At 46.1% G+C, this 25,707-nt stretch overlaps 1 protein-coding gene and 1 non-coding gene across 3 annotated transcripts in view; one reads left to right on the plus strand and one right to left on the minus strand.

The window, feature by feature from the left end:
• mAChR-A (muscarinic Acetylcholine Receptor, A-type) overlaps positions 1 to 25,707 on the minus strand; it is a 382,284-nt gene that overhangs the window by 48,775 nt on the left and 307,802 nt on the right. The window lies entirely within an intron of this gene.
• On the plus strand, positions 4,687 to 4,758 carry TRNAS-ACU (transfer RNA serine (anticodon ACU)). Its single transcript has one exon. It is a non-coding gene; the product is annotated as a tRNA-Ser (tRNA).

Below are 25,707 nucleotides of genomic sequence, written 5' to 3' on the forward strand. Positions count from 1 at the left end.
GGAAAGAGGAGGCAGTTTCTTGCGACGCCGGGGAGATTTTTCTTCTTCCGAGAGGCATGGCCACTCGAGAAAAGGCGGGCTCCGACTTCTCTTTTTTACTGATGCGTTGTGGAGTTTTTTTTTCGTTTCTTCTTTGGGTGAACCTGTATAAGGACAAGATGCAAGCAAATACGGCATAGATGGATGAGTGAAACTGAATGATTTCTGGTTACTTTCAGTTTTCGTGGACAGTCTTTACTTCGTTTTACCTGCGGAACCGACTTCAAGGGTCCGTTCTTGACTCGGAAATTATTCCTACTGTGGCCCCTCCCCGCTTCCTTGGATTCCTTGAGGCCTCCCGAATTCTGTCCAGGGAGTTTACGCTCCGCATATCTCCCTCTCAACGTCTTCACTGAAGGTATGTCTTAATAACGCTGCGAGTTGTAAGTTGTGTGAGCCATTGTAGGATAGTAAATGCGAACTGGGTTCAATAGGCGTACAGTTCTGTGTTTCCGAGATGACGGAAAGGATAAAGGCTTTATGTATCTAAACCTTCAGTTGCTGCTATGCAATTATTAATACAAGTTATATGGTCATACCGCTGCCTTCATAAACATTACGAACATATTCATAAATATAGCATTAAATTTAAAATTCCGGATAAGAACTTGAGATAATTTTAACCTTTCGTTGTGCCCATCGCTTTGGTTTGAAACGCGTTCATTTGAGTACGCTGCTCAATGACTGAAGGGCTTTCAAATGAGTGTCGGAAATGGCCCTAATAGAGCTACAAGAAACCATGAATAATGCAGCTAGACGATACAGTGGAATCTTGGCCTTTCGAATAAGTCAGTTATTACTGATCATCTGCAGAAACATCGTCCAACGTTAAGCGTGACATCAGTAAAGCTGCACAAAAGGCCAGGCTTGTATCAACGAGAATTTTTGTCACCATCCAGAGTTCTCCTCTGAACCTACGTCTGATAAAGCACGAGTCCTCTTATGTTCTGTTCATTACGTGAAAAAAAAAGGCGCGACGCTTCACGCATTTGCTTCTGCTGTCTCTACGGCGGATCGAAGTTTTGTAGCAGCTTTTTCATCACACAGCGCGTCTTGTTTGAGCTCCAGATTGAAACCTGTCAGGTCCTGCTACTTTGTCCTACAGGCTGTTAGCGCAACCTTAGTGTTATGCACGAAGAGGAGACATAAAGGGATAAAAAAGCAAGAACTGAGGACTTTGGCTCCTTCTAGGCGACCTTAAAACCAGAACATCCCTGCCTCTACCCCAAATTCTCGTGGTCTTCGACCTCACAAAATAACATTTCAAGGCAACATAATGATATTTCAAGGCCACTTGGCTCTTAAGTAGATGAAGTTATCTACTGGTCGCTGTAGTGAGTAACAATGCAAAATAATTTTAATCTGGCCACTCAGTCAATTGACCTCTCAAGCACGTTTTCTTGTCCCATTGTTTCACGTCCCAGGGTAATATTTACGGCAAACTCAGGCAGGGATGGTTGGAAGGGGTGGTTACATTTCTTCATTTGGTTCATTAAACTTTCCCCATCCAAAAAATGGAGGCTGGTGCGGTTTATCTGCTGAATACATTTCGTTTGGGGAACGCGGCCTGTTCATTACTCCCCTCCCCTCTATAAACCCGGCTTCCCTTAAATTCGTCCCTACCATTTCATCCTTATATACACAGCGGTCGGTGAAAATCGTGTTCACATTAGGTGAGCACTGAATTTTTTTTCTGAAGCAACGTTATCACGGAGTAACGAAGAGTGCAGATCCAAATTCAAGGCCACACCAAACCGATCGTTGGGTCCCTGGCGCCCGGCGCCGTCGATGTTGGAGGCGCCGGGGAATAACAGTCCCGGTGCCTCCCTGTCGCCGAAAACACCGTTCGGTCCAGGGCGGGAAGGCACGATGTGTTTGACGGGAGAGCCAATATCGACTTCCGCGGCGGTCGAAATCGAGACCATCTTACACGTCCGCCGCTGCCGTGGCTTTCATTCACACGGGCCGCCGTCGCCGGTTGACTCATTTCGGTTCGAAGCAGTGGAAGCTCATTGGCGAGTTATCGATGTAATACAGCGCGATGAAGAGGGAGCATAGTAATGGCAGGTGTAGAAAGACTGAAGCTAATTGAACGCTTTGTTCTGCAGGTCCTCGTGATGACGAGGGTCAGTTGGGATGCTCTACTTCGTAGAAGGAGTGGAAGGCATTCAGTGAATGATGGTCAGGCCTAGAGGCCAGAGGAGCATGTTTTAATTGCGGAAATGGAAAGAAGGGCTGGTTGAGGCCGCGTGGAGGGGTTGAGGGGTGAGGGGAAGTTGAGGGGAAGGGTGAGGGTTGAGGCAGCGTGGAGGAGCACGCCTTGACAACACGAAAGAATGTAATAAGAGGGAAGAATGGTATAGTTTTGTAACTACATCACTTTACTTACAGCCCTCTTTCTACGGTATGAAAACACGGTTTATCAAAATGCCAAGTAGCAGTAGTTTTAATAGGAAAACCAGGAAAATGAAACCAAAAACTGGGTTTCCACTGAACGGTCATGTCATTACATTCCAACCTATGACGTCACGGACACTGTCACAAAACCTCTCGTGCGCGCGTTGACTGAAGGAACTGACGACTGTGGCTCACTGCCTGGGTCATTATTTGTTTTAAATGGCCAAAAGCGAGCTCTAAATTTCTTGTTTCAGTAAACGCAAAACAAATCTAATCTTCCTGTAATCTGTCTACATTCGACGGCATTAACATCGCGACGCTGGGGCCCCTGTTTGCATGAAAAGTTTAACCCTAGCGGGATTTTTAGGAGACTATAAAAGCGAGGGTCATGCTGAACTTCGAGGAAAACAACTTAAATGAGCATTTTACAACACGCTCTACAACTTTTACACTGAAAATCTGGCGCTAAAGCTACAGATGTAAGTCTAACTTACCCTTTTTTTATTGCACACTTAGGCTCATTTAAAAGGAGTTATGTGCTACTTGGAACATACAAAATCGCGCTATCTTTTTTTTTGCAAAGCTTGTTTCTACTTAGCTGCAACGCCGTAAAAACATAGTCTCGAGGGAATCGTAGATACGATTAGTTTTTATGTGATGCAGGCTTTTGGTGTGTTTAGGCCCTGAACATTGGTTACATCATTCCGGTGTGGTAGCTTCTTTGTGCTCTTAGTTTACAGCATACTACTGTAAAGGCGCCGCAGACTTTGTAAAGCCTCCCTAAACAGCTGTCTCCAATATCGAATCGAAGAGTGTTCACTCTATCCTTCTGAAAGAGGAACCGAATGTACGGCTAACTATTGCCCACGGAACATAGTATTGTAAGAGCGAGGAAACCTGAAGTACACGGCAGCGTCACTACGTCCGAGCCAGCTAAAGGGAAACGTAAGCATCCGCTTTCCTTCTTTGTTCCCTACGTGGGGAAACGGAGCCGCTAACGACGGGCTCAGAGTGTCAAGTCGCTTTTCTTCCTCAAACTTTCCCCACTTAACGCCGGAGCCACGTTCACCAAAAGCCTCCGTGTCGGGCCTAACCCCTCGTTTCCCCGCTCCCCTCCCTTACACACTGATCTTCCCTAAAACCCTTTCGCATCCTTCCCCCCACCGTCCGGCTTCCGTGCCGCGCGCACCTAATCATCAGTGCTTAACCGGGAAGAGGTGCTCCGTTGTTCTTGGGGGCTTCTTTATGGACAAGAGGAGGGCTCGGTGAGGAGGAGGCGGACCTCAGAGAGGATGGGGACATAACAAGATGGCGCGAAGGGAAGTTCGGCAGGGAAGAGATGGAGGTTAAGGCGTGGTGCGAAAGACGACGCCGGGACGGTGGCTCGTGGGAACGCTCGGGGCGTGACTCTGACGAGGCTTAGTATAGCGCCTTACAGGTCCTCGCCACTGGCTCGGTCTGGCGGGAGTGAAAGCCAAGGTACGGAGCGGACGGAAAGCCTCCGTAGCGGTCTCTAATGAGGAGCCCTTATCCACTCCAGTCCCCCCCTTCCTTTTCTCCCCAGCACGCGTCTTCCCTATCCCTGCTCAGTCCCTTTCCCGCAGTCTTCTTCGCACCACCCGCGTCTCTTCGGGTGCGCGTTCCGCAATCTTCGCAGCCGAGCCGACGGAGAATGCGTGATCGATCCGGTCCAAGTCAGACAGTTTGCCGGGAGCGTACGGAGGGGTTTAATTAAAGGCCTGCCTCCTCATTTTCGCTCGAACAGCGCTGGAGTTGCCGGCATACGTGGATTCTCGGTGGGCGCGTGCTTCGGCGGCCAGTCGATATGACACTAAGTGAACGAGAGACGGAGGGAATGTTGGAGGCTGTTGAATCTTGGGGGTTTGTGCGCGGCTCGCGAGGGCTCGATTTCTGACGGAACGAAATGGCACGAGCGTTCTCGTAATGATTTGCGTGGTCACTACGGGAGAACCACATCCCAGATATACAACAAGCGAAACGCTGGAGATCCGGGGGGGGGGGGGGGTGCAGCTGGTGCAGAAATTGTTTCTCTTGGGATCTCACAGAAGTCCCCGTTGTGAGCTTCTTGTGAAATGGCACGTATCGACGAGAGTAAATTGGCCTCTTGTGGGTTTCGTGATGTGACAAAGAAAATGATTCCAGAGATACAAATGTAAAGGAAGGCTGATAACATATACGAACAAGATCAACTAAAAGAAAAAAATGCTCACAATACAAATGATCACACCCGCCGCGGTGGCTCAGTGGTTAGAGCGCTCGACTACTGATCCGGAGTTCCCGGGTTCGAACCCGACCGCGGCGGCTGCGTTTTTATGGAGGAAAAACGCTAAGGCACCCGTGTGCTGTGCGACATCAGTGCACGTTAAAGATCCCCAGGTGGTCGAAATTATTCCGGAGCCCTCCACTACGGCACCTCCTTCTTCCTTTCTTCTTTCACTCCCTCCTTTATCCCTTCCCTTACGGCGCGGTTCAGGTGTCCAACGATATATGAGACAGATATTGCGCCATTTCCTTTCCCCAAAAACCAATTATTATTATTATACAAATGATCACTAAGTTGTTTTGAAATAATACAGGTGATAAAATTTGGCACTGTTTCTCAGCGCTGTTAGAAACCTTCCGGTTGCAAAGACGACCTGATGAGGATACTCACAAGCCTGAGAGCCGCCGCCGTTGCTCAGTAATTAAGGCGCTCGGCTGTTGATCCAAAACACGCGGGTTCGATCCCGGCCGTGGCAGTCGAATTTCGATGGAGGCAAAATTCAAGAAGCCCGTGTACTGTGCGATGTCAGTGCACGTTAAAGACCCCAGGTGGTCGAAATTTTCGGTGCCCTTCACCATGGCGTCTCTCATAGCCTGAGTCGCTTAGGGACGTTAAACCCCTGAAAACCAACTCACAAGCCTGATTAAGCCCACCACCCATGCAGCCTGCAGCAACGGAGAGAAGTACCAGAAATGACACTGTGAGCAGTGAGCACTAATGCAACGAGGGGGATCTGCAGGTAAGTCCTCCTCAGAAACGCCAGCCCCCGGCAGGAAAGAACTTAAAGGAGTACAGACACGTAATTTTGGTGGCATGTTTTCTTCTCTACAATAATGCGGAGGACATTACTACGCATGAATCACCAGGTGATCTTCGCCTACGACGGCTAAATAATTTATAATCAATTTTTTTTCTGTCGTGCTGCTTCGGTTTCGCTTTCAACAGCCAAACGATGGTTGTGACGTCAGTGAGTGCTTTTGTGTCACATGAGGCGTAGATTCGCTGCTTCATCGTTTTGATTTACGGCTTTGCTAAAGCCAGCCTTCCTCAAGAACCGGAATGACAACTAATGTTGAAGCAGCGATTATATTGAAGTTCTTCCATGCCTCACGTGACCTGTAAGTACACGTTGACGTCAGAGTCCTCATTCAGCTGTTGAAATCCAAACCGAAACAGCACGAGAAATAAATGCATTTATAAATTATTTAGCGGTCGTAGGATATTACCAGGTGGCAATTCATGTATAATAATGTTTTACGCATTATTACCAAAAAGGAAACATCTAACCAAAACCTAGGTGTCTATACTCCTTTAAGGCTCAAGTGATTCAACCTCCACGCTGAATTCACAAATGTCTGTCAATGAGAACCCACGTCTGCATAAATGCGGACTTAGACCTCTGTATTCTAGCCAGTTCACCCCCGCCTTTGTCTTTTGTTTCTCCCACTTATTCACTATTTTATCCTTGGAAGGTCATCGATACAATGTGGGTTTTGCATATCCGCCTGTCTAAGCGGCCATGTATGGAATCTACGCATACCTATATGGTCACATATAAAAAAACACGCTTTTGACACATGGGCGGTGTTCAGGGTTTGGGTGAAAGGACTTGCATTTGAGCGTTAGTAAAGCTAAACACATTCAGGAGGACGATGTTGCAAAGGGATGCTTAGAAACACTGACTGGTCAAAACAGACACATGGACTAGTTGATATAGCTTCATGCTTTTTGAAGGCGCAAAAGGCACTAATACAACGATAAAGAAAACAAGGAGCAGATGCACATTAAGACTGGCAGAATTCGGATGAGTGAAGGAGTTCTTGGCTACTACTACTACTACTACCGCTACGACTACTACTGCTGCTACCACCCCACCACCACCACCACCACCACCACCACTAGTATTACTACTACTACTACTACTTCTACTACTTCTACAACTACTACTACTGCTACTACTACTACTACTACTATTACTACTACTGGTGCTACCACCCCCACCACCACCACTACTATTACTACCACTACTACTACTTCTACTACTTATACAACTACTACTACTACTACTACTACTACTACTGCTACTACTACCGCTACAACTACTACTACTACCAGCCCTCCCCCCACCACCACCACCACCACCACCACCACCACCACCACCACCACTACTACTACTACTACTACTACTACTACTACTACTACTACTACTACTACTACTACTACTACTGCTACAAATCACGATTGAGAAGAAATCCCGAAGGCAGAAACATGCCCGTGCAGCTACCGGTCTAAGACGCAGCAAGATTCAAAACAAGATTCAACATCTCGCTTGGTATAGGGCATCCGTGCACCGCCCTCTGTCGAGAGCGCAGAGACAACTGAAGCCATGCAGGTTCTCCTAAACATGTAAAGAACGAGAGGCGCCACCTTCAATGCGAGCAGCCTGAGAGCGCTTAATCCGATTCGGGAAGTCTGGGAAGTGTTAGCTTCGTACTCGGCTGGGCTAGAGACTGGAGAAAATGTGGATTCGTGAGTCGAACCACAGGGGCGCCGCAATTCATTTTCCAAAAAAAGATAATTCAAACAGAAAATCATCACTTCTTACAGTACCGAAAGCTTTAAGGGTTTCATGCAGGCGACTAATTCTGTGGTGGGAATAAAATAAGATTGAGGGAAAAAATAAAAGAAAATCGCACTAGTTCTATCGGAGCTGCAGCCAGTTGATGGGCTGTTAATAAGAGGCGGTACTGTAAGAAAAATGGTAAATAATGAGTACGTGTTTTCTTGCTTGGATGTCTCAGCTAATGATAACGTGTAACTACATGTAAGGATGATGTGAGGCCCGCACTTAGGATGTCCACCCGTGATGGGCGAATGTTAATAAGGGGTGTTACTGTCAGAAAAAGGGTAAATAATGAGTACATGTTTTCTTGCTTGGATGTCTCAGCTAATGATAACGTGTAACTACATGTAAGGATGATGTGAGGCCCACACTTCGGATGTCCACCCGTGATGGGCGAATGAGGAAGGATTTTAGAGTGTGGAGGTAAGATGACGCTATAGAATCTTGATATTCATTCTATTTCTTGCAGTATAAGGCAGACGAACGAATGATTAGTATGAAAAAAAAATCTAGGATAATGTGTCCCCCTCCCCTCACCTTTTCTGCAATTCCAATGAAGAGTGCCACGAATAGTTCCTAAGTATTTAGTAGAATTGTTGAGATTTTCGTTTGCGTATTACCTGTGTGTAAAATTCAAATGGGCGTTGATCTCCTCACTCATCTATCCAGGTGTTTCAGGGAAGATTTCAAGTATTTTTCAAAAATAGGCATTTTGGGATAAAAATATGGCTTTTGCGGCATAGCATTACTAGTGTTGACGGATACCGGAAAGCCGGTGAATTGTCTAATTACTAAGCTGGTTAACTAATTTCTCATAACTTTTTAACGATCACCGCTAGGCAACTGATTGCAATTACAGATTTGTAGCGGGCAGTTTGTAATAGCCATATAAATTTTTAGAGTTTTGAAAATGCGCTTATCCTCGGAGCTGTGGCTCGACTAAATTTCGCCGCATCGTGCCAGAATACATGCGCCTTCGAAAAGCATGCAGTTAACTATTATAGCAGGTTAGCTAATATTGAATACTTAACTTTTCAACTTTTATGACAAGGCTTGTCAATGATTGAAAGGAGTGTAGTCCACCGTAACTAATATCGATATGAGCTTTTAGAACTCACAAAAAACACTGTTGCCTTGGATGCTGTGGCACAACAAATTTTGGCTAATGCGACGAGTTATGTGCACTGGAGAGGTTGCTTTGCCTGCAAGCTTCTCGAAAGCGTATGTATATTGGCGCGATTTAGCTAAAGTTTGCTGCGCCACAGCACCAAAGGCAGCCATATTTTTGAACTTCTAAAAACTGATATGGATATTAATTACGGTCGGCTACATGCCTCTTAATAATTGAGGAGCCTTACGGCAATAGTTACAAAGTTAACCATTAAATATTAGTTAACAAACCTGCTAGTTAGCACGCATTAGTCAATTCTATTGTACTACACTGCTGACAAGGTATGGCGAGGAAATCGTTCTTCTAACTAAAAAAATTGTCTGCGGTTTAGCTCTGGTTAACCCAAGTCGAATTGCGAAAGCTTCATTTCCTCGGCACGTCGTCTACGCAGCGTCTCAATCCGACGCTCTCGAGAATTCAGAGCGGTCTCTTCCGCAGTTGAAGAGTCACTAAGGGAGGTGTCACTTCTTCTAGCCGCATCTGCGTTACGACGCTTCTCGAGTCTTGCGGCGCGTTCTTCTGGCGTCTCTTGAGCGCGTTGTCTCTTGCTCGCTTCGTTCTGTCGTTGTTGCGTCTCTTTCGCGCTCTCCATAACGACTACAATATGCGCGCCGTCTAGCTAAACGTTGTTCCCGCTCTTCATCCGTTTCTTCCGCACGCCGCCGTTTCTTAGCTGCAGTACATCGTTGCAGCGTCACCTTATACACATCATCCGACATACCGTGGAGGATTCGCTGGGACGATCGCGGCGAGCCGAGTTGGGGGCCGCTTTTCCACAGCTGGCATGACGTCACGTAGGGCGAGCGCCTCCCCCACGGCAGCGGCGCGTGGAGGATTCGCTGGGACGATCGCGACGAGCCGAGTTGGGGGGGGGGCGCTTTTCCACAGCTGGCATGACGTCACGTTCAGTGAGCGCCCCTCGCGGCAGTGGCGCGCAGCTGCAGCATGCAGGATTCGCTGGGACGAGCCGAGTTGGGGCCCCGCTTTTCCACAGCTGGTATGACGTCACACATAGGTCACGCTAAATGGTGGATTCTCAATGTACGGTCAATGGTGGATTCTCTGGGACGACGGCCAAGAGCGGAAACCTCGAGCAAAATTGCTTTCGCAATAAAAGCCTATATTTACAAATTGTGTAAAGTACTAGGTGAGACACCCTGTGTAAGCCAGTTACCTACGCGCCATGAGCCTTGAATCATCTACGCAGGCATATTTGTTCGTATAAAGCAGCCTCGCAGTTAATACCTTGCGCACGAAAAGTGCGAAGCACAGGTTAGTAGCGCATCTACACCACTTCAGGTTCAGGTTCAGGTTCACACTATGCGACCCTGAATAAAATCCGAGTTCTTCAGAGAAAAGCCTGTCTCCCGGCCCTAATTAAATAAAAAAAAAAAGATAACAAATCTGAACAGTCATCAAAATGTATATGCTCGCGCACTGACGTAACACGGGCTTACGCAAGCGCCTCCGGTGAGTGCGAAAAGATAAGCCCTTTCTTCCCTTTTCCCCCTTGTTCCCGTTCGTCATCATTTGAGTGGGCGCGACATTAATTCCAAACGGCGCTCGTTAGGGTAGAAGAGCCGTCGCACGGGCACTCCATTAGGCGAGCCATAGAAGCCGGGAGTGTATGCTCCTGCCCACTCGTCGGCGGAGATCACTTGTGAAACGCCCCGGTTACGACACCTGCGCCCCCTAGACTGCTTACACAATTAGCGAAGGCAGGCATGAAAAGGAAAAGGAATGGGGATATAGGGAGCGAAAGAGAAGAAAAGCTGCGAAGGAAAGAAAAAGAAGTGAGGTGAAGACACAGGGAGTTGGTACCAGGTTTTTGTTTGAGACGGTCACTTTTGGGCTGCGGGAGTTAGATAAGAGAGTTACGAAGAATGACTGCTGCTGGACACGCGGAGTAGAGAAACGGGAAAGAGCAATGGGGAAAACTGTCATGCTTTGTTATCTATCCTGAATGGAGAAAAACACTAGGGAAATAGGGCTCACAGTTATCCTCGCCTAAAGGGACAGTGTTTCATTAGCTTGTACCAGTTACATGAATGAGCAGATAACTAAGACAAAAAAACTGAAACAAACAGAACTGAAACGAAACGACTACGAACTAAGCGGCCAGGAGCATTACCAAAGAAAATCTGGGTACAGAGCAGGACGCCGTGGCACATAAACGGTCCTCGGAACATTAGGGACGCCATGGCGGAGGGACAAAGATAGGGAGTCCGTAGGGAGAGGCGCCAGAAAATGAGAGGAAATGAAAGCAGATTAACGAACGAGTCCGTCTTGCGACACGTCGGTCTCGTCGCGTACGGCATGACGCCAACGACGTTCGGGCCATTAGAGCCGACCAGCGTCTCATAACCGAATCTGACAGCACTTGGCTTCCTTCCTTACTCTTTTGTCTTGTGGTGGAATCTTCTGTCGTAATCAAGTTGATTTTGTGTTTTGCTGTATGACTAAACGTTCTTCTGTGGAACTGCACTGTGCCGCAGAGGCGGAGGCAGACCATTTAAATCGCGAACATTATAGCAGCGGCTAGTTCGGTATGTACATGTGTATGCCCAGCCGCTGGAATATTTCTCCAGCCTAGAGTGTTCCGGCACAATTTACATAATTTAAGGCGGAACAAAAGTCAGTCGGCAGTTGTGAAATTGTGGAATAACTTTCAGATGTTCTGTAATACAGCTGACATCACCTCGAAGAAAACGAGGGTGGAATACAGAATAAAACAATAATGAATAACTTATCTTTCTTAGGAAATATTTGGGTATCAAGAAAAGAGGTCAGTATAAGAAAAGGCTATAAAAAAAGCTAATGCGACAGTTATATCGTGTGACTCAAGAGATAATGAGTCAGAGCTTACTTGGTGAAATATTAGCATAGACGCTAAATGAATGATAATTATATCCTAGTAACGAAGAAATCGTGACGAAAAGGTGATAATTTTTAGGTTGCTACGAGACTGACTGACTGACTCACACAGTCACTAACTCACTCACTCACTCGCTGACTCACTCACTCACTCACTCGCTGACTCACTCACTCACTCATTCACTCACTCACTCACTCACTCACTCACTCACTCACTCACTCACTCACTCACTCACTCACTCACTCACTCACTCACTCACTCACTCACTCACTCACTCACTCACTCACTCACTCACTCACTCACTCACTCACTCACTCACTCACTCACTCACTCACTCACTCACTCACTCACTCAACAAAACAGCCACGTGCACGCAGACCATGGTGTAAGCATATACTGAAGTGTTGACACTGACCCCACGCTACGGCGGAGAGCGAGCACAAATAATGTTCGCGTTCTAATACATGCACCGCCCACAGCGGAGCTGGGGCGCTGCGGCTTGTGGGCCAACGGGTTGCGGAACGGCGTACGGCTAAACGGCGTGCCCGGCTTTCGGTGGCGTTGCAAGCTGTGTTTGTCTATGGTTTGCGCTGCCAGAGTGCATCTGGATGCCTGAATGGTAGGTTCCCTGCTTCTACGTTGCGGTGGACACCATGCACCAACAAGTTGTGCCAAAACTAGGCCTTTGTGTGCGGTTTGGTACCTCGCGCGGTGATCGCTGCGCAAGCTGCCGTGGTGGTGCGTTCCGATCCCGCGTACGGTCGTCGCGGCCTACGCGCCTGGTGGCTGTGACGCGTTGGTTGTTGTTGCCGCATACCTGCGAAGCCCAGTCAGATCGAAAATCGGACTAACCGCGATTATCGGTAATGCGTGCTTTGTATCCAACTGCAGTACGGGCTGAGAGAGTTTTGTTAATCGAATGCCACATTTGAATCGACAAGCTTCACTACGCTAGATAAAGCAGTCGTCGCGTAGGCCGGAGAATGACCCTGAACAACCTTGAGTCAACCACGTTAACCGTGTATGACCATATCTGGTAGTTATGGTGTCGAACCCTTGACTCCTGACCTTGACCCCTGATCTTTAATTTACCTTTGGGTGTACCTCTGACCTTAAGAACAACCTATGGGGTGATGTGAAGCCACGTGATGACATCCGATGGGGGTGTCATAAGACAATGTGATACCACGTCATAGCCACGTGGTTTTGTGGGTATTATAGAACGGCTGCCGCGAGAGTGTAGCGGAGCTGCCATGGACGAACCTGAGACGCTTAGCAAGCGCCCTTGCATGCTCACCTGTACCTACTTGAATTAGTTACAAGGGGCATAACGTCCCAAAGCGACTCAGGCCTTGAGGGACACCGAAGGATAGGCCTGCGAATAAGATCGGAACAAGAACGGCGAATAAGATGTTGTCGCGTCGTCGAGCGGAGAGTCAGCATCTAATATATATTCTTACACCGACACGTAGACTCATATATCTTTTAGGATTTTGGCGCGAAATAGGAGACGAGTGTACCCAAACAAACGAATCGCAGTTTCTCCAAGCCACTACCGCGCGGCGTGAGCCCTGGAACGAGACGTTCTCGTGGAGAGAACGTAGGCGCGCTGCATAATTCAGAAGCGAAAGCCCTTTCATAACGGAGTATAGTTTCGCTGATCTAGAAGGACCGTAGGCGCTGAGCACCTGGTAATTTATTGAATTTATTACATGCACTCCCTTCGCTCCCGCTCTCTCTCTCTCTCAGTCCGAGTAGCGTACGCTCCCATGAAAGTTGAACGATCCAGCTACGAAGTAGAAGACGGTCCCGTCTTTGCAAGTAGCAAGAAAGCTGCTCCAGCGGAAGCTGTTCCTTGCCTCCTCCCGAAAGAGACATCGTTGGCGTACTTTCGAAGCGATAACTTAATGATGTCGCAATATAGTGGGATAAAGGAGGCTTGTGAAAAAAAAAAAAAACGTGACGACCACCAAAGATGCTGCGAATCTCAATATTACCTCAAGGTGGAATAAAAGGCGCCACAGGAAGGTTGGCCGTGGTTTACAATTTCTACGTGTCGGTCTTGTTTCAGTAATGATGCGTAAGTCTATGAAAGCCCAAGTAGCCAATCCTAGAAGCACTAGTGGAAGATAATAAGCGCGTGTTAGTCAACTGTTGGGTTTTGGCTGGAATGCTTGGGCGATTTTCGCGAACTAATATTTTAAACCAGGCTGAGTATGTGTGCACACAAAACTACTAAAAGTTTGTTGCTCGTAATTTAAGCGAAAAAAAATTCTATTCCTGATTCGGTTGCATTGGCAGAGCTAAAGATGTTCCTACCAATATTTTGTCCCTGGATCGCCATTTTTTTCTTCTAGTGATAGTTGCTCCCTACGGTAAACATGCACCAAAATATTTTACCACTACATTCTGGAAGCACTGTACGGATTTCTGCTGTAATTTTACAATTGCAATACAAGAGCAGACTGCTAAGCTACAGTATCAGGCGACGCCACTTTCTGTCTTAACCGGAGCTACGTATCGTACTAGCCGACACCGTAAATGAATATCCTATTGACAAAACCCAAACCGCTTCTTCTTTGATACATCATGACAACTTTCATAATATCTGTTGAGATAAGCATGTGCAAGCTTTTTCAGCCTATCCCGCTATAAATCATCTGGAAAAATCTGGAGTCTAAATAAACCCAACAGTTATAATTCAGTTCCCAGAACAGAAATAGTTATTAATTCACAGCGTATTATAAGCAAGCACGGAATTGAGGTCATAATTCCTTGCTAACGACATAATGAGATCGCAACGTTAGTAAGTAACGTGGTGACAAAATTTTCCGCTGCGTATTCTGATCTTGCGTGGCCAGGTCACGCAATGACGTGGGCTATGACACTCGTTGCCAATAGGTCACATTTCAGTGTTTTGAATCATTGAATACATCATTCCCTTCTTATAAAACATGACACTAGTGAGAGGCGGAGCATTCAGTTATGCGCGGCACTACGGGAAAGCCGCTTAAACGTTTACTGAGAATCCACTTATTGCTCTTAGTAAAAATCGATTACCCGTCTCTCTCTTGGTACGTTGATGTTTATTCGGCGACGCAATAATTTTTTATAAAATTAGATTTCTAAATGAAAAAAGGTTTTCCTTCTTCCTGATTCGCACTTATGACGTCAGCAATGAATAGAAGTTCGTGATCACTGTTTGGAATTGAATGTCGTTGCAGATCAAGCAAAAATATGTATTAAGGTGTATAAAATATGTACAAAATATGTATAAATATCTATAAAAATTTGCACTTCCTGCCTGAACGTGACCGTGGTCTGCATATGTACTTAAACAAATAAAATTAATATTCACGTAGTTGCAGTTCTCGCGGAAAAGTTGCCGGCGGCCGCGACACCCGCATTTCATTTCTTGGCTTTTTTTTGCTTAAAAGTTGTGTTACCAGTTAGAATAGCTTCTTTGTAGTCAGGGCCAGGTAATCGATCGATAGAGGCAAACTTAAAGTGGCGCTGAGTGTGGCCCTGTTTAACATGCGAGGGAACACGCGGGAGCGTACAAATCATTAGCACTTGCGGATTACTGAATTAGGTTCAGCAAAATGACTTCGCGAGAGAAGTTTGTCGCACGAATTTCGCAGTTCGCAGCCTTGCATGCAGCATTTCGAACTAGTGTGGACCTGTGCAAATTTGCCCTCGCGTTCAGCAGTTGCATTTCTCTCGCCATTTTCGCCTGCGGCTAGGGAAACAAAATCCACGAAGAAGCCCGTCGCAGGCCGAATTTGCCGAAGCGTGAATTTCTTTCTGTTAATTTTATTTTTGTTTAGTTCATCGTCCAGCCCTAGCAGTGCAATCTGTGGCCTGTCAGCAATGCGTATCAGCATCCATTACGCTGAGGTTACGGCAGCGGAGGAAATGGGTGGGGGGCAGGGTTTCACTTGGAATACGATTTATCCAAGCGACGCCGCTGGCGAAATTTCTCCAGCGAAAGAAGGTACGAAAGGAAAGGACAGATCTGAATTGGAAACACCTGTGAGTCTTTACAGCCCATCCAACGATAAGAGGCAACGCGGTGGAGATGATCAGGCCGGTGCAGGCGAGCTGTGCCCAAAACACGTGCACCCCGAGGCTACGAGAACGAACAGAGGGAGCCAACTGAGTTAGGAAAGAGAGAGAGAGAGACGGGGGGGGGGGGGGCGACAAAGTTGTAATCTGAGAGAGGGTGCATAGGTTGGCCGGAGTTAAAGAGCCGGGCTTTGACAACGGGCGCGCTTTAATAAGGCTGCCGCCTGTTTCAAGAACAGGCTTACGAACGCTGGAGATTAGTCGGGATAAGAAATCCTTATTAACCCAGACATGTTAATATTGTAAGAATAGTAGCGATGGGCCTAACTGTAAATAGAACGGAATGTTATTACAAGACGTGCTTGTCTAAGCCACTGAAGGCTTGTCTAGGGACTTAGCCAGGGAAAGGGGTAAGACAGAGAAGCCTGCAGATGAACATGTATGGCGATTCTGAACTGAACACCGCATAACATCCTGAAACTTGAGACGTTGTATATAAGCGAAGGGAATATATTCAAAAAGAATTTATGCGGGTTACACAATAATATCATCCAAAATGCACCCAAATGCAGCCAGTGCTCCACCCAAAATGCATCTATAGCAACTGTCGATAATGCTTTAATAACGTGGCAGTTTGGGCATGTCGGTATTGCATAGCAGGATTGAACAGCGCACACAGCACGAGGACAAAAGGAGAAAGGTGCTCGTATCTCGTAGTTTATCTCCTTGTATCCTCGTCCTGTGTGCGCTGTTCAATGGTGCTTTAATTTTCTTTTCATTTACAGATCATTGTGTTTACAATGGGCTGCTTGTTCTATACTGGAAGTTAGCGCCCATGCTGTTCGTATCTGCCACTTTACCTTTCGTCTTCTGCTGTTTTTTTTTCTCACAGTGCACGAAAAAGCACAACAAACCACCCGTGTTTTTGTTGGAATTTGCAGTTACGTGAGTTGAAATACCGCCCCGTGAACAACGGTCCTGTGCAACTCCAGGCACTCGTCTGAACAATATCAATCCGTAAAAAAATATATACATAAAGCACTGGAGCTTGTTGGCGACGTTGCGAGTGACTTAGAAGCACAAAAGCAGTGTTTTGACTTTCATCGAATTGAAATGAAGCGGAAAAACTGGGATTTTCTTGTTCCCATTACAAATGAGTTGGAAAACGGCCTCTGAGCGATGACAGGTTGCAGTTGGGTTTCACCGAGACTTGTACACCTCATAGTATCATACGCTTATCTTTTTTGGCGCCTTTCCCCTCACAAGAGTAGCTGTATCGAGAACGGCCTGTGGTGGTCGCTTTCGTGAAATGTATCTGCGGTTAGAAGAGGGCAAGGCACTGTGTTTCGGGCTGACGTGACAAAACTTCCGAAGAGAGGTCTGTGAAAGTAAATTTTACTCATGCCCCGGACAGCTGTCGCTGTCGATTAAGAATTTTATTTTCAGCCCCATCAAACGACTTTCACTCTATTGCTAACTGACTCTAATAGTAATTTCATTTTATCATGCTCTTTCGAACTCAGCGAAATTCTGCGCCTCGCAAGCGTGGCTTCACATAGGGGTAGCACGGACAGATATCCGATATGGGAGAGTGTGTATGTAGAATATACACAAAAGAAATGATGGTTTATGGGGGTTTAAAGTCCCAAAGCGGCTCAGACTATGAGGGACGCCATAGTGACGGTCTCCTGAAATTTCGACCGCCTGGTGTTCTTTAACGTGCACTGACATCGCACAGTACACGGGCCTCTAGAATTTCGCCCCTATCGAAATTCGACCACCGCGGCCGGGATCGAACCCGCGTTTTTCGGGCCAGTAGTCGCGCGCCATTACCACTGAGCCACCGCGGTGGATCGAAAAAAATTAGGGAAATGCGTAAAAGCAAATTTATAATTTTGTGAACAGCACCCGGGATAATGTTTCTAGAAATTAACGACGTAGTCACGATTCAATTTACAAAGAGACCGTCATTCACCTTGTGCAGTCTGTTACTTAAATGAGTCGGTACTCTCACAATAGGAATCGTAAAATCGCACATAATTTCGTATATTCAATCATTGAACATATTCCCGCATTTTCATAGCTCAAAGATTGCATAAAACACCAGAAAAAACGAAGCGCCGGAAATAGAAAGACGAAAATGAATATGAGAGCAACAAATCGAAGGCAATAAATGTATTACGTACCTGCATACTGTCTCAGTAATACTTACGGATGTATACCACATCTTTCGCAATACGCGAAATTTTATGCAAGTGCCCCCCTCCCACTCCAATTTTCTTTGTGCATTACAACTTATTTTTCTTTTTAGTGATGCCAAGTTTGCTGCTTTTGCAGTAACATTCCATCTGCTATTATCGGCACTGCGCCTAGGTTAGTCGCACACTGGTCACAAATGGCCGGAAACGCAGTGGCGGAAAGCGCCGCTATAAGCAAGCAAATAGATTGATAGCACTTGGAGCAGCCAAAAAATAAAGAAAGGCAAGACTTAAGAGTAAAAATGCACGGGAAAGGGCAGCTTTTAATTATCCTTATCTTTAGCTTCCGCTCGCTGCCTGCGCACGATGGAGAGTGGCCATTTTTTCCTTCCATGTTTGCTTCTTTTCAGGGCCTCGTCAGTCTCCGGGGGAATTAGAATGGCCAGCAAAGACCGGGGGCGGCTCCAGCGCTGCTCCGTTTACAAATTAAAACTCTAGCCCAGGGAATCTGTTCTTCGACCCTTAACAGCACTAGAGGGCGCAGGGCGAAGTTGGACGTCACGCACTAAAGGGCAGAGCTAAGCTAAGATGCCTTCGCGTCGTCTAGGCTGATCAAGTCAAGCCGAACTACACATAACAGGACGGATGGGTTAAGACCTTTAGCGATGGAGCTTCTGAGGGGGGGGGGGGGGGGGGGGGGAAGCGGGCAGAGGCTGGTAAAGCAGCGCGCTCTGGTGAGTAAGGCAGGAACAACAGTGCATATGCTGTTGGGAGCTTATTGTCCAAACCCATTTCTGTTTCTGTTGCTGCTACTAGAGGTTTAAGACTGGAGCTCCTTTCCAACTATCCGCTCCTCATGAATATGGTCGCCGAGGCAGGGTTGCGATTTAAGTTCACGAAGAAATCGAAAATGAACAAAAGAATCATGGGAACTGTACATTACCATAGAAAGACCTCATTTCTTTCGGTACACGCTTCAATTATTTCTTCCGTGATTTGTTCTTGTACTTAAAAGTTTTTGCGTGCACGACATTTGTGTAACGCCGTTTGCTGTAATAGCAAACAGGAGCTTAAGCAACAGTGAAATATATTTTATTTTTAGAAGCATACTTTTTCCTTCTACACTGCTGCTTTGCTGGTACAGTGTCCGGTGTTCGCCTACGAGTGGGAAGGCGAATGAAGTGGGACTTTCCCAGCGTGACCGGCTTTGGAAGCTGCTCGCTTCGTCTCTGCTTGGCTTGTCCATTAGTAACTTGGCACGATCCTTGTAGACAGGATATTCCGCGCAGCCGAGGGAATTGCGATGCCGTGAATAAGAAATGATGCGTCTTGCCTGGAGTAGCATACTAGGCTAACAACGAGGCAGACCTGTCCTGTATTCATTAAAGTCTCTCCTCCTCCTCCTCCTCCTCCTCCTGCTGCTGCCTCTTGCTCTGCTTTGTTCGCTCACTCACGGCCTGTAGCTCTGCTTGGCCAGGTGCTCGACCCCTAAGTTTGCAATTGCCTTCGAAGAATTTAATTGAATAACGAGGAGCCTAAGGCATGAGCTCTTCTGGGGAACAAATAAGAACAGTGACTGGAGGGACTAGAAGGGTTGCTTACAGTAGAGACGAGTGGGGAGATAGGCTAGAGGGAAAAAAAACGGAGAAAGTGACTGAAGTGAAGATAGTAAAGCAAGGAAGAAACTAATTAGGACATTATACTAAATAACACCCACATGAAATGCGATTTTGAGCGCCGCACTTTTCGCTTAACGTTTAGCAGCTGAGTCTGCCCCACTCATCGCTGTAGAATGACTGGCCGGATGCACTGCGCAGCGCTTTTGCGTTCCGCTTGCATTGCCGCCACCTTCCTGTCACTTTCCGCCACGGCTACCACCTCCCGATTACTATATTAGAGGCCTATGGCAGTCTTATACCACGGCAGTCTAGCGCAGAAATATGTACAGTCGAATCTTTTTATAACGAAACCGTTTATAGCGAAATAACGGATATAACGAAGGAATGAAGATTCATCTTGGAAGCTTGGTCAACATGGTTTAAAACAGAGTTACTGCTATAACGAAGTAATGAAGCAGTGCGTCCGACATTCTCTTGGTGACAGAGCTCCGCAGGGCGTAACAATTTGTACAGAGAACGGCATCAGAATCTCGCAACTCCGCGGTTAAGGCCTTCCCCCACTTATAAGCGGGGGCAACGCCGGGTGTGACAAGCACAATCCGGTAATGATCCTGCGGACACCGATCCCCTTCAATTTCGTTACAACGAGGTTCAGCTGTATACATATAAACGAAGCGTATTTGCATGCAGGGAATATTTTCGAGAGGGACCACCACCCGACACGCATGGAAAGCATTTTTATAAGAAAGCAGGCGACAGGGGTAGTTTCTGGCTACGCCATATGACACATACCCTATTTTCCCCGCGGAAAGTTGCCTGAAAAAAAAAACAATAAAACTGGTGGTATGGATCGACCAACGCTACCAGGATGAGCGTGCGTTAAGAACAGAGGTGGTTCGTACAAGTGCATAAATTGAGAAACTTTAGGGATGAAGTGTAGAGAAATATGAGGATGTTCTCTATACCGAGAGGAGCCGGTGAGACAGAGAGAGATGTTCGAGAATAAACAGAAATCAGGCGCAGACCAAAGAAAGAAATAAGAAGAAAAAGAGTAAAGAAAAGGATGACCTGATTTAAGGTTCCGCAAAGGTAAATGTATGCGCAGGGATTTCGAGAGGCAGCGGGGGATAGTATTCGCAGGAAAACACAACGGCGCCGGAGAACAGAACAGAGGTAATGCGAGACCAAAAAAAGAGGGTAGAAAAATCGGGAACAGATGTAGGGTTCTAGATGGGAAGAGGAAGGCGGCAAAGGAGAAGGTTCGCAAATTTTTCTTCCAAGTCGCCCCCCCCCCTTTTCTTTCCTTTGTGTTTATGTGTGTCGTGAGACACAGCCCAGTGATCGAAACTTCGCTGCTACTCGACGGAGGAGGTGACATTAGTTTTCATCAAGGATCGCGGTCGGGAACCAAGTCTCGAGTGAAGGAGAGAGATAGGGAGAAGGACGCCTCAAGCAACAAGAGCCGTGGAGATAGCAGCACACAACCTTCACAGAGTAGTGAGGAGAAGAGTCGAAGCATAATGTGACGAGTAAAGGCGGCGAAAGAAAAACAAGTTACAAGCCACGATAAGGGAAAGTGGTTGCAGGAGAACACAGATCTCGGGAAAACAAAAAGGGGAAAAGAAGAAAGAGAGATGTGAAGTGGGGAAAAGGGAACGGGTATACGAGGCGCAGGATCGAGCCTTGTGTTGCGGGGAAGACAACTGGGACAAACGGAGCAGAAAGTTGTTGCGGGAACGAGACTATGGGGGAACAAATCGCAAGCAAAAGGGGGATAACTGCGGTGGTGTTTGTGGAAACGGAATGGGGAAATAAAACATGGGAGCCACTAGACAGGGGAAAAAAGGTGGTGTGTTCCTTGCCATGTCAGAGTGGTGCTTCGAGGTCGCGTGAGCTGAAATATAACTTTGAAGTTAAGTATTTTGTAACATTGGGTGATTTTGTGGTTTAATGGTTTTCTGTGCGGGACGGGTTAATTATTTTTACACGAAGAAATATGCGAAAGCGCATTTATGTGAATCCAGCTCAAGCTATATTTTTGCTAAAAATCCTTTATCTCCAAATCAAGTAACTTCTCGCGTAACACATCCTGAAATATGTAGCGCAAGTCTAAAGTGGCGAAATTACCAAACGTGGTCTACGTCACAAGTCATGACTGGTCATATGACACACACATACGAAGTTGCCACACACAGCATCACGGCACCCCCATATGCCAGAACGCCACTACATACTGCCTAGGCTCCGGCGTGACATCACGGCGTCAACGCAAAATGGTCCTACACAAGCTCCTCATGTTATCGTATAACAATGCGTCACTAGGGAGAGATGTAGAGGGAGCATTGGAATAAGAAGCCTTCAGGTAAGAAGGAGGTAGACGAGGGATGATTCATGTGAGTTACCCACTCCCCCGTAGTGGGTATGTGCCAGCAACGTCTGAGGCCTTCCTTCCTTCCTTCCTTCCTTCCTTCCTTCCTTCCTTCCTTCCTTCCTTCCTTCCTTCCTTCCTTCCTTCCTTCCTTCCTTCCTTCCTTCCTTCCTTCCTTCCTTCCTTCCTTCCTTCCTTCCTTCCTTCCTTCCGTCCTTCCTTCCTTCCTTCCTTCCTTCCTTCCTTCCTTCCTTCCTTCCTTCCTTCCTTCCTTCCTTCCTTCCTTCCTTCCTTCCTTCCTTCCTTCCTTCCTTCCTTCCTTCCTTCCTTCCTCGCCCGCATCGCTAGATTTGTCACAGTTACCAAGCTCGCGAATGTGCCTGCTCGCGCACCAGACCACGGCTCTGCGTTACTTTTCTCCTCTTCGTCCTTTCTTCTCCTACCGGTATCGGAAAGAAAGGCCTCAAAACCTTCAAGACATCAATTTCTTCCCTAAACGGTTTAGGGAAGAGTGGGTGGATTCGTGGCCTCCCGTTTTTTCACAACGCTGGCGAAGAGACAGAGAGAGCAGGTCGGGGAAGAAGAGAAGGTTCTTGGTATGCTTCTGCGTCAACCATGCAGAGATCCCTACATGTCAAGACCTTCCCTAACTGGAATGTGCTAATCTCTTCTTTTTTTTAAGCATACTGTGGATGAATAGCAAGATATTTTTTTTAGGTCGTAAAACCACGGCTCACATGCAGACAAGTGGGAACATGATACCGACTGTTACAAAATTAAACGCGCGCCGTAGAATGCCTCTCTCAGCAAAACCGTTAAATTGTTGGAACTCGAATTTCGCACAGAAATGGCATTTGATCGCCATAATTGTTTTATACCGCATTTGTTTTGGGGTACATGCCTGAATCGATCAGAAGAAGCCGGATATTCGCATTATCTAAACAAGGCGCCCTCTCAGTGATTGCTTTTGTGGCACCGTCTTGTTTGTTGGCCTTGGAGATTCGGCAAAGGAGGTGGGTGCAGGGTGAGGGGGGGGGGAGTTGCGGCAGGTTTGAATACTCTTTTTCAACTGCTTTATCAATGATCACAGGAAACTTAATTTGACCAAAACTGCACTAAATGTTAAGACTTTCGTAAAAAAAATCTTGAAACCTCCCGCGTCCCGCGCCTCCCTTCCCCACCATCCTTTTCCGAGTCTCCACAGGCGACAAACGAGATGGCGCCACCGGTGCAGTCACTGAAATAGCGGCGTGTTTTGTTTCGTCGGCACCGAAGACAGTGCTCAGGCAGGTACGCCAAACAAATGTGGCATAAATCAATTCTGGCGACCAGACGCCATTTCTGTGCGAAATTTGAGCTCAAACAATTAACGCATTCCATGGCACGCGTATAATTGTGCAACTCGCTATACATGCTGCTAATAGAAAGAGATTATTGCAAAAGACAGGAACAAGCAGCAACAAGACAGGAACAAGACAAGTGGAGAAAAAGTATGCCACGTCGTCTTATTGTTCACCAGAGGAAACAAAGAACTAAGGGAGCTGAATACAACGGGTGCTGTGAGCGCAGACACCGCAGTGCTACGGAAGAGGCTTTATAACTCGCAAAAATTGAATTTTACTATTAAAATAACTTAATGAGTTCGAGTTGGCGTTCTTTCGGAGACAAAGGCGGTTTACCTCTAAAAATGTGCGTTTACGCCCCCTAGATTCTGATGGTCCTGTTGGAGTAACTCTCACTTGGTAACTGAGTAACCTGGCTCGACCCTTATAAAAATGGTCTATAGACAGTCTATAGACTTCTTATATACTGTATTGCCTTTATATACCTTATCTGCTATATATATATATATATATATATATATATATATATATATATATATATATATATATATATATATATATATATATATATATATATATATATATATATATATATATATATATATATATATATATATATATATATATATATATAGCCGCCGCGGTGGCTGAGTGGTTACGGCGCTCGGCTGCCGGCCCGAAAGATGCGGGTTCGATCCCGGCCGCGGCGGTCGAATTTCGATGGAGGCGAAATTCTAGAGGCCCGTGTACTGTGCGATGTCAGTGCACGTTAAAGAACCCCAGGTGGCCGAAATCTCCGGAGCCCTTCACTACGGCGTGCCTCATAGCCTGGGTCACTTTGGGACGTTAAACCCCCATAAACCAAACCAATATATATATATATATATATATATATATATATATATATATATATATATATATATATATATATATATATATATGTGTGTGTGTGTGTGTGTGTGTGTGTGTGTGTGTGTATTTATAGTCTATAGACTGTCTATGAACAAAGTCTACTAAAACTGTATGGCCTCAAATCTATAGTTTTTCTAGAGACTTTCCATAGAATTTGTATTGCCTATAGACTGTTCTGTGTGATTTGCCTGTAGAGAGTCTATAAACTTTATATACAGAAGTCTATTGACAGTCTATAGACTATCTGAACAAATTTTGTTAGGGGTCCTCCCTAGCCTTGGCTCCTCATGGAGCCAGGAACAGCAAACGTCACACCAATTCATAGGCTCACGTTCAATGCATGTTATTTTTCTTTCAATGTTTATTTATACTCTCACTGTACGCCAAGAGAGGGGTGGCGGTTATAAAAAGAATGAAAAATTAAATATGTGCAGTCATGGACAGAACTTGGCAGACGTTTAAGCGATATATAACATTCAGATCAAGAAGTACAGCATAACAAAACATGAACGCAACTGGTTTTCCTCAAGCCACTCAAAAACGAGAAAACTAATTTATCTGAACTAAGGACTGACAAGAAACAGGACATCACCACATCACGGTATCAGGTAAGCTAGAGGTATTTAATGTGTATCTGCTAATGTTTGCTATATTGTAATATATACAAAATATTTTGAAACAATATAGGGATCGAGGTCACTGAAAACGACAAACAACCATGCGTACTGATACTGTTTTTTTAGTCAACAGTTGCAAACAAAAGTACAATAAAAACCAGCACCAGGCTTCAGGCAGCTTGGACAACATGTCAAAATGAACAAACTTTACCTCTCCCCCTCTCCCTCTGTTCAGGATAGCGCAGTCACCTTGCATTTTGCTTAGTATCCGCGGGCCACTTCTCTCATGACGCCATAGCCCCGTAAAGATCCGCATCCCGATATATGATGCTTTAGGCAAAAATTTAGTTTTATCTTACTTTAAAAGACTTCGGACATGTTCTGGAACATTTTTCGCGCACCCATTTCTTAATAGCCACACCTCTGGCTATGTTGTGCTGAAACCTAAAGACGTCATGGCTAAAAAGTGATTTCGGCTCTCGAGAAAGTCTTTTCTAAGAGCCCTTGTCCCTCTCAAGATGTCGCGGAGAAGCATATTTGCATTTTCTTGGCTCCACCTTATTTCGTTAAAGGCTGCTTTATTCCTTGTCACATTCTTTGCAGTTATCATTGGTGAATACAATGAACCAAACATGAAGGTGGCACGTAAAGAAAGTTGGTTGAAGAAAATTCGACACAGAACAGCGAAATCCAGTCCATACCAATCACGGGGAAAGGATTCCACTTTCTTTTTTCTTCGCTGTCTACACACTTCTGCCGGCATCGCTAAGCAACTAACTTTGACAGCCGCAAAACCGCAGTTCAGTAGAGCCCACGTCCGAGCCGCAGGCTCGCAAAGAAGGATAGAAAGTATAAAAGAAAGAAGCAGGCTACGCTCAGCTCTTCCTTTAGATATACGTCGAGGAGACCGAGTAAATTTTGCCTTTCCTTCCTCGGACAAAGTAGCCCACGTCGACAAAGCCTTCCGCCTGGTTGAATCCTGGCCTTTATTAACCCAAAGAAGCCCCCCTCAAAAGGACGCCTACGTCTTTCCGCTTTTTTGTTACTTTTTCATACTAAGGAAATCTTGGAACATGTCGAGCCGTCCGAGATTTTATGTCGAGCTCCTTCGAGTTATGGAGGGAGACCGGTAAAGACGTACTTTCATTTCGTGTCCTTTTAATGCGAAAGCATTAGATGGCTCACCAACATGTAAT

The sequence above is a fragment of the Amblyomma americanum genome, chromosome 5 (genome assembly GCF_052857255.1).
Source record: "Amblyomma americanum isolate KBUSLIRL-KWMA chromosome 5, ASM5285725v1, whole genome shotgun sequence".
Taxonomy (NCBI): domain Eukaryota; kingdom Metazoa; phylum Arthropoda; class Arachnida; order Ixodida; family Ixodidae; genus Amblyomma; species Amblyomma americanum.